Consider the following 14,328-nt stretch of genomic DNA (forward strand, 5'->3'; position numbering starts at 1 on the left):
TCGGGAAAGAAAGGAGGCAGCTCAGCTTTCCAATTCCCAGATGAGTCTCCAAGGCAGGCAGTAAACAACCCACAGCAAACAGCAAATGGAACCAGAGAGACAGTAGAGCAACAGAGCCATTTTCAGATGTCTGGAATATTTCGCAAGCCAGGGATGATTTAAGTGGAGTTGGCCCCAGGTTTGCATGTAGGCAAGGCACAAATGGCCTTTGTTGGCCAAAACCTAGCATATCCTACAAAGCTAAGAGAAGGAACGAGAGGAGATCCTGCAGGGTGCAGGTGTTGTGTGCCCTAAGCATCCTGCAAAGGTAGGAGCCCACCCTTGCTGGCACCACTGGTACACAAAGGTGCTAATCAAAATGGGACAGAGTTATAGTTGCAGTGCATGAAAAACATCCTTACCCTACTCTGCTTTTCAGGCTATTTAATTCCTCATGTAATTTAACCTCTTCCCCAGTCCTGGGAGTCCAGGGGTTGTTGCCTTGCAGGGTTCTTCCCTCCCACATCCCCCCCATCATCAGGTCCCGCTCTGGCCAGAGGAGCAGCCTCTAGAGCAGCTGTGTGCAGCAGGGGACCTCCTGGTCCCCACACAGGCAGCGAGACTCTCCTGCCACAGCTGGACTCATGCCACCCAGCTCCAGGGAGGTGAGACTCTCAGCCACAGAAGGGCGGTTGTTCTCCAAGGCAAAGTCCCACTGAGGGCAGGTCAGTGCCAAGGGACACTCTTGAGCTGGGATGACACGTCCCACATGGGCAGTGGCCTTCACCCCTGCCAATACACTACAGGTGGCCACAGCAACTGCAAGCTGTCCTGAAACTGGAGCCTTTACATCTAGTTAGATAACAGATATGGTCCATTAGTTTGGCACGCAGACAGGCCCCTGTGCCAAAAAGCCCATCTCTACTCAAAAGGGACACTATTAACAGTAACTCAAGAGGATGCAACAGAAGAAAATAAACAACAGTTGAGGCAGTTGGTGTAATTGGCCAGCAGACGAAAATAAATTTATGCCAGCTTGTGAATACGGCTGCTGAGCATGATTCAGTGAGTAAATCGTGTGGCACAGAACACAAGGCAGGCAGGAATAAAATTAAGTAAGAGACAAAGGCCAGGCTGCCTCTTGGAAAATATCACCCCTCCAACCACCCAGCTTTTCCCATTTCTGACTGTTTGACTCACATGTGTCCCCTGACATCATTAATGTATGGGTTTCCTAGCCATCCATAATGTTTTTCAGGAGGGACATATGCCTGTGCCACTGCTAAAACAAATACCCAAACCCTGCAAACCCCAAGCAGAATTAAAAAAAAGAAAACGTTCAGCAGAAAATCCCAACCATTTCAAGTGCTCTTTGAGCACCATACATGAATAACAAAGAGTGAGCCTGCCATTTATTCCTTTGCGGATCACTTTTAAGATCCACTTTTGTTCTGTGCTTTTTAGAGCGGCTAGAGTCCAATGGACAAAAATTCCATTCCCAGGAGCACACAAGAAAGAACCGGGAGCCCTGGGCTGCACATTTCACCTTTACTTTTTTTATTCTATACTATAAACGTTTGGCATGGTTTTAATACACTGAGCCAGTGTTTTCCTTTATGCAGTGGGGCTGACAGCTTGGAAACTGGGATTCTGCAAGCAGGAAAGGAAGATGGAAGCTACAGATGATGTGAATCACCTATAGAAAAAGAGACCTTAGCCAGGGTGGGTGGGACCCTACCAAACATGAACCACAACCTCTGCTTTGCAGATGCTGCTTCTGGATCTTAGAGGCAGCAGAGAGAATATCTCAACTTTTTGCTTCCTGATATGGACGCTCGTAAGGCAATTTAGACACCTGCTCATCTCCTGGTTTAGCTGCAAACCACTTGCTTTTATCAGCTCACTCTATGAAACACCGACCTACTTTTTTTGGCCAGGAAGATGCAGTTCTTGCTCACACAAACATGGTTTCAAAGGCAGTGGAGCCCTGATACTCATGTCCTCTCCCACCCTCACAGAGACTTCCCAGCTTGTTGCCAGCTCAAGACAATCCTTTGCAGAGATCTGGGGGTCTCCCTTGCTACAGAGAAAACACTGAACAAGCAACAGCTGGTTTTCTTGCCTTTTTCCTCAGACCAATGGGCTGCTTGTTTCCCCTCTCGAATCCTGATTTATTCACTCATTTTTTTTCAAAACAGTCAACTAAATCACAGTGAAAAGCAATGAGGACACTATAAACTCTGCAGAAGATGTTACCACAGCTATCCTACAATTCCCTCTGTCTTTGCTTTGACTATCTTGTTCTCCTGAGCCATATAGGAAGATACTGCCTTTCAGCAAAATATAGACATGAGAAGTCTCGAGGGCTATGCCTCAGATAACAAAGACACTAGCATTTCCCTGTCAATTATAACTCTAAGAACTAGAAGTTTTCCTTTATTTAGTTGTAGAATAAATATTTGGGCCAGATTTTCAAAGATTAGTTCAAATCCCATTTAGCTACAGCAAATAAATGGCCTGGTTTTTCCTCAGAACTTAGAAGCTCTTTGAAAAATCAGGTCATGAAAGTGACAGCGGGAGCTGCTGACAGAGACCTTCTACCAAACCTTGCCCCAAACAGCTTCCTGTGCTGACAGAGTCACTCCTCTTTACTCCTCCCTGGAGCTTGGAAAGTAACCTCACAGTGGTAGCATCAGACAGCTGGAGGAGGTAGGGGCTACTGAAGTTAGTGTTGTTAGCTATAGCTGGCATATTTAAGCAGATACATTTTCATGTTCTGGTAGGATGCACAGATTCACTGAGACTGAGGCCAGGAGGATCCACAGCAGGCATTTAGCCTGGCCTCGTATGTCCAGTACAGAAACCATTTCCTTCTCTGAATATGACAAATGCATCCTTAGCGTGACCACAAAGCCTCCAAAACATAAGGCATTTTAGGGTAAGGTTAACTAATTAACAATAAATTTTGTTTCATGCACATTTGAAACCACAACGTACCTTTAGGAAAGCTGTTTGTGGGCATGTGTGGTTGTGCGCAGACACGTGTCTGTGTCACCTGATGGTGAGGAGACTGTAATGCATATCTTTGTACCTGCAAAACCACTCATCCAAAGTCCTCCAGCTGCCTTGCAAATATCAATTGGCAACTCACATCCTGGGGACATGGGTAAATATCAACTCCCCTGTTTTACAGACAGGTCAACTGTTGCATAACCTCAGCTGATGTCATTCAGAAACTAAAACCAAAAGGTCATTTTCTCTTTTAAGGACTATATCCCTTTCCCTGCATTGTGTAACATTATTTCATGTTATGAAACCATTTTTCCCAGTATTTTACATTTGTGTCTATCCTAAATTCTGCTGACTTCCACGGTTGTCTGTTCTGCAACCAGAGATAAGTGTTCTGCTTATTTATTGGAGATCTCCCTACAGGCTTTCATCACATGTTGGAGTCTCCAGCAGCTCCGATCCCTAAGGAGCACCACCAAGCTCCATGCGCAGGTACTGGAATGGACTGTTTGGACCCAAACCTTGAGCAGATGTCACTGGGTCAAGCTGTGAACCACACACTCAGATGTCTAATGACTGTCCAGACACATGTGAAACCCAGAAATCCTACATCAAGCCGGAGTGGAAGGCACGTCTGCCAAAGTAACAACTGGCAAATCTAAGCCATCGCTTGAGGTCGTTTTCAGTATTTGGTACACAACTTCCCCCTTTATTTGGAGAAATGCCATTGATCAGAGGATTTTTAATTCCCCAGACCTCCCTGGGGTGGTGGGTGTATTAAACCACACCTCCTAAAGGAGAGAAAAGGTGTGATGTCAGGACAGACTGTTACTGTAGTGACACAAACGTACAGGCACATATCTCAGCTGTGGAGCAATTTCGGCTCTTATTGTTGGGACCTTCTGCTACTGCTTCATTATTAAAGCATGCAGTGCCAGCCAGCCTTAGAATAATGTTGTTTGCAGCAGGTGTAGCTTCAGGTTTTGTATCTCCAAGTTCATATTTTTTGTTTGCTTTTCTCTTGTTGGCCAAAACTCTGGTAGAGCTCTGCTCGGGGTGACAACACCAAGTTACAAAGGCTGGGTAGATAAGGAGCAGGAAATTAGTTTCTCTAATGTATATAAATTCAGCATCAAGATATCAGGGTCAAGCAGAAAATGAGATTTCTTTCCCCATCTTTTTTTTTTTTTTTTTTTTTTTTTTTTTTTTTAACAGGATGAAACAAGAGTGCTATCCTTGTCACAACCGCAACGCAGCTGGTGACAAGTGGTGCTATAGGCTATTACTTAACTCTCCTCCCACCACTTCTCCAGTGTCCCACGGAGGATGTCCCAGGCAAAAGAGCCACCTTTGACAAGACTGTGGCAAAACATGTTGCCCAGGAAGATCACCATGGGAGCAGCCAGAATCCAGTTTTGGCATCAGGTCAAGGAGAGCCATGGTCTGCCATAGTCCAGCCACCCACCTCCTTCCTTGTCTTGTTCCTCTTGGACCTGGGACATGGCAGACCTCACGTTGCCTCTGCCCCCACATTGCACAAGGTATCCTTTAAACTAACTAGTTAAGATACCCTGCAATCTTTACAAACACATCTTCTCAGTGTTCATTGTAGAAGTACCACGTTCATCCCACCACAGTGGTGAGGCATGCATTTTGACCTATATCTACCAATGCAATAGCTATGCTGGTGCTTGAGGCTAAAATAACATCTTCTGGGCAAGTTACCTTAAGCTTCAAACTGACTCCTCTTCCATGAGGACAACATGATGTGTTTGTCCCAGATCTTCCTCCTAACCCAGTGATGTCAGAGGACTTGCCTTAGGAACCATCACAGTTCAGTACAAGTTGGAAAGATGAAGCATTAATACCACTTACCAAAGGTGCCCTCCCTGCCCAGCAGCAGTTGAAATCATGCAGAACCTTCAAGGTTCGCCAAAGGACCATTTTACTCTTTGACAAGCCCTTAAACTTTTTTTTTTTCTCTTTTTGTAGCATTCAAGGGGAAACACTAGCCTAGCTGATTGAAAACTTTGTTTCATGGAGTAAAAGCTGGCAATGCTGAGGAGAAACATAAGCTTGAGAAGGAACCATGCTCAAACGAGTGCCCTATTGTGAGATAAGTTTTTCTTTGAGCGATGAATCAACATAATAATCCATCTGTAACACTAGATGTGTCTGCCTGTACTACAGCAAAGGACCATCTGCCCATCTGCATATATGTTCAAAACGCTGCTGGGACAACCATGATGATCTCCTAATGAAAGGTACTCAGCAATTAGTACTTAAGTGAAATCGTGCCCGGGTGGTTCTAAGCCCTCATTTGTCCTTCCCACTCCAATGCAACAAGTGTCTCTAAGTTTTTCTCTTTGTTTTTATTCCAGCAATTTCTTTTTAAAGCTGTTGGGGAGGGTTGAACGTGCTCCGATTCCTGCAACAGCAGGAGCCAAGTCAAGTTGTAATCAACATATGTCCGGTGTAAGCTGTACGGACGTGAATTAGAGGGGCAAACTGCTCATCGTTTCCAAAATACCCACCTGCTCAGAGGCCAGGCTGCAGCAAAGCCATCCACTACGTGGCTCCATCTGTCTGATAAACAGGCTGCAGATTTGCTGAAAGCCGAATCATTTTGCCTCTGTTTACTTCCTTTCTTTCCCTCTCTTCTCCCTCCCTCTTCTAATTGGAGCTTGTTTAAAAGGTGCAGACACCCACAAAAACAATGCAGCACAATGAGACCAGCACTGACGTTCGTTAAACCGCTTCAACTGAAATCTGTGCCTGGCTGGGACTGAGCAGGCATAAAGGAGACAGACCTTGTCAGTCTCCAGCCAGAGCGGGAAAATCAAAAAGAAATTAACCAGGCCGCAAAAACATGCAGAAAATCCATTTGGGGTGCACTGTATTACAGTTATAGAATGTAGCTGCAACCAAGATGCAAAGGGTGCTTCAGCACGAGTCCTGCTCGGAAAACCAGGCAAAGGGACATGCCTGATGTTAAAAGCCCTGAGGACCAGCTCTCCGGCACCATGCAGCAGAGGACAAATGCAGGAGGAAGACCACAGCATCCTTGTGTCCACCCCCAGCTCCACCACAGGCTCTCTCATCACTTTTAAGGTACGGTCCCACTGATTAGATCAAGCACAGGACTTGAGCACAGACCCCAGAGCATACAAGAAAGTAGTGGAAATTGCATGTATTGGTATTGTAGTGTCTAAGCAGGTATAATCAGGAAAGCACAGCTTCTCGGAGGAAGTCTTCCCTTGCTGTCCACAGCCCAGAATCATCCTGGTAGTCCCATTGTTGATAAAATAAGGATATTTCTATCCTTGCTGCAAAAAATTATGGCCAGGTGGTTAAATTGCTCCCAGCCTAGAAAGCACAGACTGCTGCATGAAGTGCCTAGGCTAGGACATATTAGGGTCATGAATCTACTTCATCTAATCACTTAACCTCATTAGGGAAATGCTGGATTTCTCCACTAATCAGTCCTCCCATTTCACTTACAAAAGAAAGAAAAAAATGAGAGAACTAATTGTGATTCTAAATCCATTTTACTAAAAACATTCAACAACCTACCAGACAGTAAAGACATCCTGGAAAGGCACATTATTTTCCCAGTAGCCTGGACTATCTCCATAGGAATCAGTTACATTTTTAGAAGGACTGCTTGCAAAATGCATTAAAATTAGACAGTAAAAGCTATTTGCAAGAATTAACATCAATAGAAGCATCGATTTTCTGGTGAGAGAATGAGAAATGGAGAATGAGTCAGGTTTCAAACACCTGACAAGTCAAAAAGGGTCTTTCTGGGGAAAACATCTCCTCCCTGCAGATGACAATGAAATTTTTCTTCATGCTTTGAAACCACCCCATTGGGTTTCTCCCCAGCCAGGCATAGAGAGGATCTGAAAGATGCATCAGGTTACTTAAGCATTTAGGACAGGAAAACTATGGAAGAATAATGTTCAACACCTGAAAGCGTTGCTACATGCAGACAGTACTGCTGCCAAGTACAGTAAAATCTTCTGTGGGTTGCACCACTCAAACCTGGTTCAGCGTCTTGAAGGGTAGCTCTCTTCCATTCATTTTATCCATGATCTGGTGTCTTTCCTTTGGCTTTGAAAATCCACCTATGAACCCACCCATCCAAGACAACCTTCCTGCCCCAAAAACATCTCACCATGACGACCAGCTTTCTGCCAGCCCTCAGTGAACCCCCGCTGCCTGTCAGTGCCTCCTGATTCCCCCTGCTCTGAACAAGGCAGTTAAACATTCAAGAGCCCAACAATTTCATGACTAGTTGCAGCTAAAAGCCTGCAGGGGTGGATTTCAACACTGCCTGAAGCCCCAGCCCCTGAAACAGTGCTCAGCCTTCAGCCAGATGAATTGCCAATCATATTTTTCCAGCCCCGCTCCCAGCACTGCCCAGAAGGAGGATGCAGGGAATCCATGTGGCACGGCCAGGCTACACTGAGGGCAGAGCATCCCTGCATCCCATCCTTCAGCCACCCACAGCCCTAAGTACTGGGGTTTTGATGGCACTAGAGACACATGGTGTGCTTTCCAGGAACAGCTTTTACAGGCGTCATGTGTTTTGCAACCACACAGGTGTGATGGCAAGGTGAGAGGTGCCGGTGCAGTGCATCCGCCCACAGCATGCAGCTCTGGGGAGCTTTTGCCATTGGCTTCAAAGGGGAGCGCTCCCGGGCACCAGTGCCTGTTAGGCAAAGGGTAAGAAACTCAGCTGGTATCTCCGCAGCAACTGACAGGGAACCAGCAAGCCCACAGCAGGGCCAGAGCTCAGCAGATGGGTTTAAAGGGAGACCAGCATGATCTGGGTGCGGTGCTGCTCTTGCAGGCACCTGTGCCAGCATGCAGCGCTCTTGCACAGTCTCCTGCCACAGCACCATATGCTCCTCCATGCTCCCTGATTTCATGGGGGTCACTCCTGCTGCCCTCTTGCCTCTCAGCCCTGCATGGCTGAGAAAGCTCTAGGAACAGGTAAGGAGGAGGGAAGGCGCAGATGTCCTTCACAAAAGGTCTAGAGGGCATCCCAACCCTGTTTCAGCCTAGCCCATGGTCATCAGTCCCTGCCCCAGGGATGCTGTAGGATGCCAGACTGCAGCTCTGCCACAGCCCTTCCCATCACAGGCACTGTGGAGCCATGGCAGACACGCAGATTGATGTCCCAGCCCCATGGAGATGCCCAGTTCCCAGGGCTGCCCCACTCCCTGGCTGGGGTGCCCAGTCCTCGCTCCCAGACACGCATCTCCAGATCTCAGACCCCATTTCATAGCCCAGCAGCAGGATGCAGCAGCCCCATGCTGGAAAACCCTACGCCTCCCATAGGAGCTGGGCTGAAGCCAGCCAGCATTGGCTGCATCACAACCCACCCAGTTCTCACCCAAAGTGCGAACCTGGAGCTTTCCACCCCCTTGCAGAACAAATCTGACTCCCGGGCAATAAGGACAGGCGGGTCCACCACCCCGCAGACCCCAGTACATTGTTGGAGAGATGAAAATGAGGGCAACAACACTGGGCTAGCCAGCCCGCTGTGGCAGAGCCAGGCTGCTTGTTGAAAGATCACCATTTTTTATACCTCTGTGACCAGTTTCAGACAAAAACCTTCATCACTGCACCAAAGAGATGGGGGTATAGGGGAGGAGGAGCAGGGCCATGGGCAGGGGGAGTTACCCAGACTGCTTTACAAAGGCCATTTGCGCAGACCTTGGGGTTCCGAATTCCCCCACTCACTCCTTAAACAACTTGGAGCTTTTGTGCATGCCTCATTGTGGGGCTGAAGGTAAAGTTTCAGCTGGCAAAAGGCAAACCCCATCCCGAAGCATCGCTGGTGCACTCAACGGCCCAGCTAACGAGCAAGCCCATGTTACAAAGCCCAGCTTACAGCTTCGCCTGGTGGCCCAGCTGCCTTCCTGTGCCCCCCCTTCATTTGCATAACTATCCATAAGGGGAGCAGGGCAGCCCTGCAGCCGAACAGCTGGCCATTCGCAAAATGGATTATATCACCCTTTTGTCCCCACGTCTGGCTTGCTCCACTTGCATATTCAAGCTTTTCCCCCCACCCAGGCATCTCCTGTGCTGGGGAGCCGCAGCAGCACTTGAGATGCTCCCAGCTCAGCCCTTTTCCACCAATTCAGTTTGTTCGGGTATACAAATTGCCAGGTGAAGAAAATGAAAGCAGATAACTGGGGCAGAGCCCTTAGTTCGAGGGAGGTTGAAAGGAGGATGTGGAAATGAGGTTGAGGTTGGATGTTACCATTTGCAAGTGGATTTAGGAACAGGTGTAACTTTGAATAGCAGAGTGTGTGAAATTGCAGCATTAGACAAATTAACTAGCAAAAAACTCCCAAACGTTTAGGAGTTACTCTTTTCTTGTCTGAGAGCTCTAGGGTCACTCCTCCCATTCTAAGCTGCTCCTACTATGAAAGATACACACATCTTCAGGAGTTCAAGATCTAGATAGCTTTGTGTATGCACAAACAAGACTCACAGCCCCCGTCCTTTCCTGGTTATGGGCTAAAATCATACTCTTTTCCCAAAAAGCAATAGTTTTATGAAACTTTTCTTGGTGAGAACTCAAAAGACTGGTACCTAAAGACTATCCCAGCCATTCCCACTAGCTGTGACTAAAGTAGACTGATAGAAATGCCTTCCCTTAGCAGGAATATGTGTTTCAGACAATAAAAAAAAAAAAAGGGGGGGGGGGGGAAGAGTGTGCCAGGGTAGGACAACTTGCATTTGCTACAGTTCTGACATTGTGCCACAAGCCTTTTGGTTTAAATAACAATCTCCCATACAGTATTTTTTTTTCTGTTCAAATTTTCCTCTTTGCTGTTTTTCTCATTTTCTCATTGGCCCTATATAGACTCCAATATAACGACATCTGAAAGCAGAACACTTACATTAGACTAGTCAGACACACTCACCTTGCCCTACATGAGAAGAGCCTCAGGATCAGGTCACCCAACATTTTCCATCACAAGGTCCTGATTTTAGACTTGTTTCCAATGACTTAAAGATGTTCAGGCTGAAATTCTTCCATGTCAGGTATTTGCTTTGGGTTGATTCCTTCCATTTATTAAAAAAAAAAAAAAAAGCTAAATTGGTTCAACATTCTTCATACAAAGATAAGGGAGAAAAAAATCTATGCTTTGCTCAATTAAAAACCAAACCAAACCACCAACTACCTAGCTAAGGAGCCTTAGCATCTACAGGGACTTTGTCAGGGTTGCCATGATCATCACAAAGCTAGTGTCACAAACCAGTGTTTGTGATTCCTATAAAACTTCATCCAATTTTGACCTTGCTTTAGGGTCTAGAAAAACACACCAGTTTGTAAAGTCTTATTCAACCTTTGAGACTTGAGCATCTCAGCTCTTTAGACAGTCCCAGCTCCCTGCTGGTGCCCAGGTAGCCCACGCACCATCCAAACCCTTCCAACAAACCAGCTCTGGACATGATTTTCCAGAGAGGATGATGGATGTAACTGAGCAGTGGGGAGAGAACAGCTTGATGGGGATGGAGAGGCATTAGGGATGCTAATGGGTCGGAGGGGGAAAACAGAACTAGATCATCTTCTAATAGCCAGACTTAAAAAGTCCAGAGTAAAAGCCACGCTCCCTAGGCATGGACGTTGCTTTCTTGGTAAGTAAAAAGCTATGAAGACATCTGCAAAACACACATCTCATTTCCCCTCTGGTGGATCCACATTATCAGACAATAAACAAAGTAGTAGGCTGTTAGCTTGCATAGTGAAGGACTTCACTGTGGGTCTTAAAATCATGACAATGCTGATGACCAAATCTGGAGAATTAGAGTATTTTCCTATCTTTTTCAGTGGAGAAGCTGTCACATATTTTCAAAACTGCGCATTAGGGGGCGATGGAAATAGCTAAGTCCCTCAGAATTAGGGAACAGCAGATGTAAGGTGGCCCACAGACTCATAATTTGCTCTTGTGCACCTTTCTGCATTATGCGAGATTCTTCATTCACGTAATAGCATCCTCCATCTTCCATGGGAACACATCTCATTCAGTGCATGGGAAGAGCTGTTGGGAGGATAAAGCAGGGTCACACAGCAAAATCAGGTTGTTGTATGCTAGACTGAAGCATCACTAGCCACAAAAAAGCAAAAGCTGTGTGCAGACAGTACAGGGACATCCTCCGTCTCTTTTTTGCGAGATCTCCCTCTTCCTCTGCATGAGGATAACAAGAAAATGGAGTATCTGCTTCCCTGAGATGTGAGCAGCCCCGTATTCTGTTAAGTAATCCCACTGCTACCACACACATCGCAAGTAAGGGCTACAGCACTGACCTTTCCCTTGCTGTAGCTACCAAGCCACGAGGCACAGCCCTGACACTTCCAGAAACCCATTCAGACAGTGTCTCAAACCCTCACCTGACACAGAGTAGCTGTAAGATATAGCAAAGAAGAGCAAATTAAAAAAAAAAAAAAAAAAAAAGAGAAGGCAGCTGGGGCAGTTGAACATCACCCCAGTCCATAGCTGAGTGCTCTGGGAATAATGTTCTCACTCTACGCTGCTGCAGAAAGGAGTTCAGCCAAGTCTGTTTTGAAAAGTGGGACACAAATTTTGAGTACTCAACAGAATAGCCCTCACTTTCAATTCACATCATCACTCACATCAGACAAGCTTACCTGAATCAGGACACCACAACTCTTTGTCCAAACTGAGACATCATAAAAAATTTAATCTTATGGTTTGGGTTTTAAAGAGTTTAAGAAGTGAAATACTTCTCTAAGGAAGTTTTAAACTCATCTCCCCAGAGTTATGCAATACTTCCCCGTCTCAAACCACTTGTGGCATAGATCTCAGAGTCATTTTACAACAGCAAAACCCCATAAAAGCAGTACTGCTGGATGGGGCCAAGAAGCTGCAGATAGTGAAAGCACCCTCATTCTCCCCTAGTAAACACCAGCTTTCAGTGTACCAACGACTATTTGTGCTGACCAGATGGTGGTGGGAGCAGTAACTTGGATGATGTTAATTACACACGAACTCCAAAACAACTGATGTCAAAACTCACTTTGAAAACACACCAGAATGGGCTGCTGAGCATATGGCAGCAACGCTCCTCTAAAACTGCATTTTGTGTGCATTAAACAAGGTGTAAGCTCCACCAAGGGGTCCAAGGACAAGCAGGCGTAACAGCAGGGTCCCAGATCCAGGCTATTTGATGCTTGTCCCTTTACAATGCTGAGCAAAAGGTACAGAGACATGGTGGAAGTGGCAGCCCACAGGTCCCGGACCAGGTCCTTTGCAGGGTGAGCACATGCAACACGTGCCACAAATGCAGCCAGCTCACCTCTTTTAAAGACAAGGCCTTGAAGGAAACATCCCAGGTGACCTGCTGAGCAGCAGTGGATGATTTCTAATGAGAGGATGAGTCCTGCTGTGAAAGCTTACTATGCAAGCACACAGATCTATACTCCAGTACTTTTAAAAATGAACATCGTATAGTTTGCAAAATAAATACAGTGAACAGATGGAGGAAAATTATTCCAACACCTGCCAACCACCACCAAGGACTTTCCAACAAATCCATGTGTTTTCAGAGGTTCTGCAGAGGCTAGCTTTACACCAACAGGTAATCAGCATCTTTACCTGCAATTTGAAAGTAAATGTAAATTCACTAGGCACCATCTCACCAGAACGGATGGATGTGGATACAGATAAATACGTACTTACGCCTTTCAGCAAGGTGACTTAGCCCAGGCTTAAACATAGGGGCCTATATTGTAGCAAGCGTGGACTCTGAATAGGATCAATAGATTACAGGTTGAACCATGCACTGGGAGCTCCTTGCTCTGCTCCAAAGTGCTTTCCCTGCCAGATTATATTCCACGCCCCTTCCTCCAGCAGTTACTTACCTGTAACTTTTAGGCTTGCTTGGAGACCCAAGTCACATAGACCCAAAGGAAAATAGGACGGGAAAGGACTGTGCAAAGTCAGCCAGCCTTTTCCCCTGCCCCAAAGCAAGCCGAAACGTAGCTATTGCTCCTGACAGATGCTTGCTCTTAACAGACTTCCATTTGTGGACAAGCTACTACCATCTCCCTGCACATCTGTTCAGTGATTTCCTATCCTTACTTTTTTACATTTGACCTTAGAAGAAACTATCACTTCTCCTAACCGCAATTTAAGCCAAGTCTGCCACAGGATTTCAGACTCAGTTCTTTCAGTGGATCCTCACCAAGTGCATTTTCCCACATTTTCAAGATTTCAGTCATACCGCTCCCCACGGCACACTCTGGTCCAAACTGCAGCATCTCAAGCCACATACTTACGGGTGCTCCGGTGTTGCACAGGATCATACCGAGTCTCACCAAACACATCACCCTTTGTGAACCTTAGCCTGAAGTTTGCTCTTCTACCACCAGCCAGGACAAACTACCAGATTCCTTTGCTGAAATAATACTAACTAGCTGGCACCTCTGAATTTGCGCAGTTGTTTAACCCAATCTAAATTTAGCGCTTTGCTGAAAAGGATCTTGTCTTTCCTCACCATCTCCTCTGTGTCACAACCATTTCTACAAGTTCCCAAGACTATTTTGAATTCTAATGCTATCTTATCTTTCACATCTGTCCAGCTTCCTGTTGACTGCAAATTTAATGTGCATACTACTTCTTGCTAATAAAAATGAAAGAAGTGACCTAGAGCAACTCCCACAACCCCGTGCAAGAGTCTTCCATTCTGACACTGTGTGCAAGACGGAAGGAAACCACTCCCAGAGCAGAGCTGCTTACAGCCTAGCTCAGCCCATTTCCAAATACAATTCAATCTCTGAAACCATGCTTTCCCTTTTTGCAAACCACATTCTGTATTTGCCCAACAGCCACGATGGATTTTATCCTATAATCAAATGCAACAAAAGAGCCAAATTAATCAAGATTTCTTTCAGAGTAGGACTTCAGATCTTGTAGGGGATGCAAAGCCAAAGCCTGCCCCAGCTGAAGTTATGAGAACCAAAAGTAAAAGAAATTACTGGTTAAAACTTAAGGGGATTACATTAGCATCTGTAGACAAAGTGCACAGATTCCTTTCAGCAGATTTCTTCATTTGCCAGTGTTACTGCACAGCTGTTCAACTAATTTTCCTGTCACCCACTAGTAAGAGTCTAAAGTAGATACTTACAACTTCCTACTTTCATGAAACTTGCTCTTCAGTATCTAAACCCACTCCTTTCTGTTTGTTTCCACAAAAGGGCTATTTAGAGTTTTTAATAGCTGGCTAACCAGAAGACCAAGTCCTGTGCTACCGTAAGCAAATGTATCTGTACCTTCAGTCAGGAAACCCCTCCTA

General features: G+C 45.9%; 1 long non-coding RNA gene across 1 annotated transcript in view; it reads right to left on the bottom strand.

The window, feature by feature from the left end:
• The window catches only part of LOC121087211, a 50,626-nt gene extending 36,655 nt beyond the window's left edge, over nucleotides 1-13,971 (bottom strand). Inside the window, exons 1-2 of the long non-coding RNA XR_005827550.1 lie at nucleotides 10,968-13,971; nucleotides 9,933-10,074 (exon numbers count right to left, since the gene is read on the bottom strand). This is a non-coding gene — a long non-coding RNA (uncharacterized LOC121087211). The remainder of the gene's footprint in view (nucleotides 1-9,932; nucleotides 10,075-10,967) is intronic.
• Between the last annotated feature and the right edge of the window lie 357 nt (nucleotides 13,972-14,328).

Source organism: Falco naumanni, chromosome 1, assembly GCF_017639655.2.
Source record: "Falco naumanni isolate bFalNau1 chromosome 1, bFalNau1.pat, whole genome shotgun sequence".
Taxonomy (NCBI): Eukaryota; Metazoa; Chordata; class Aves; order Falconiformes; family Falconidae; genus Falco; species Falco naumanni.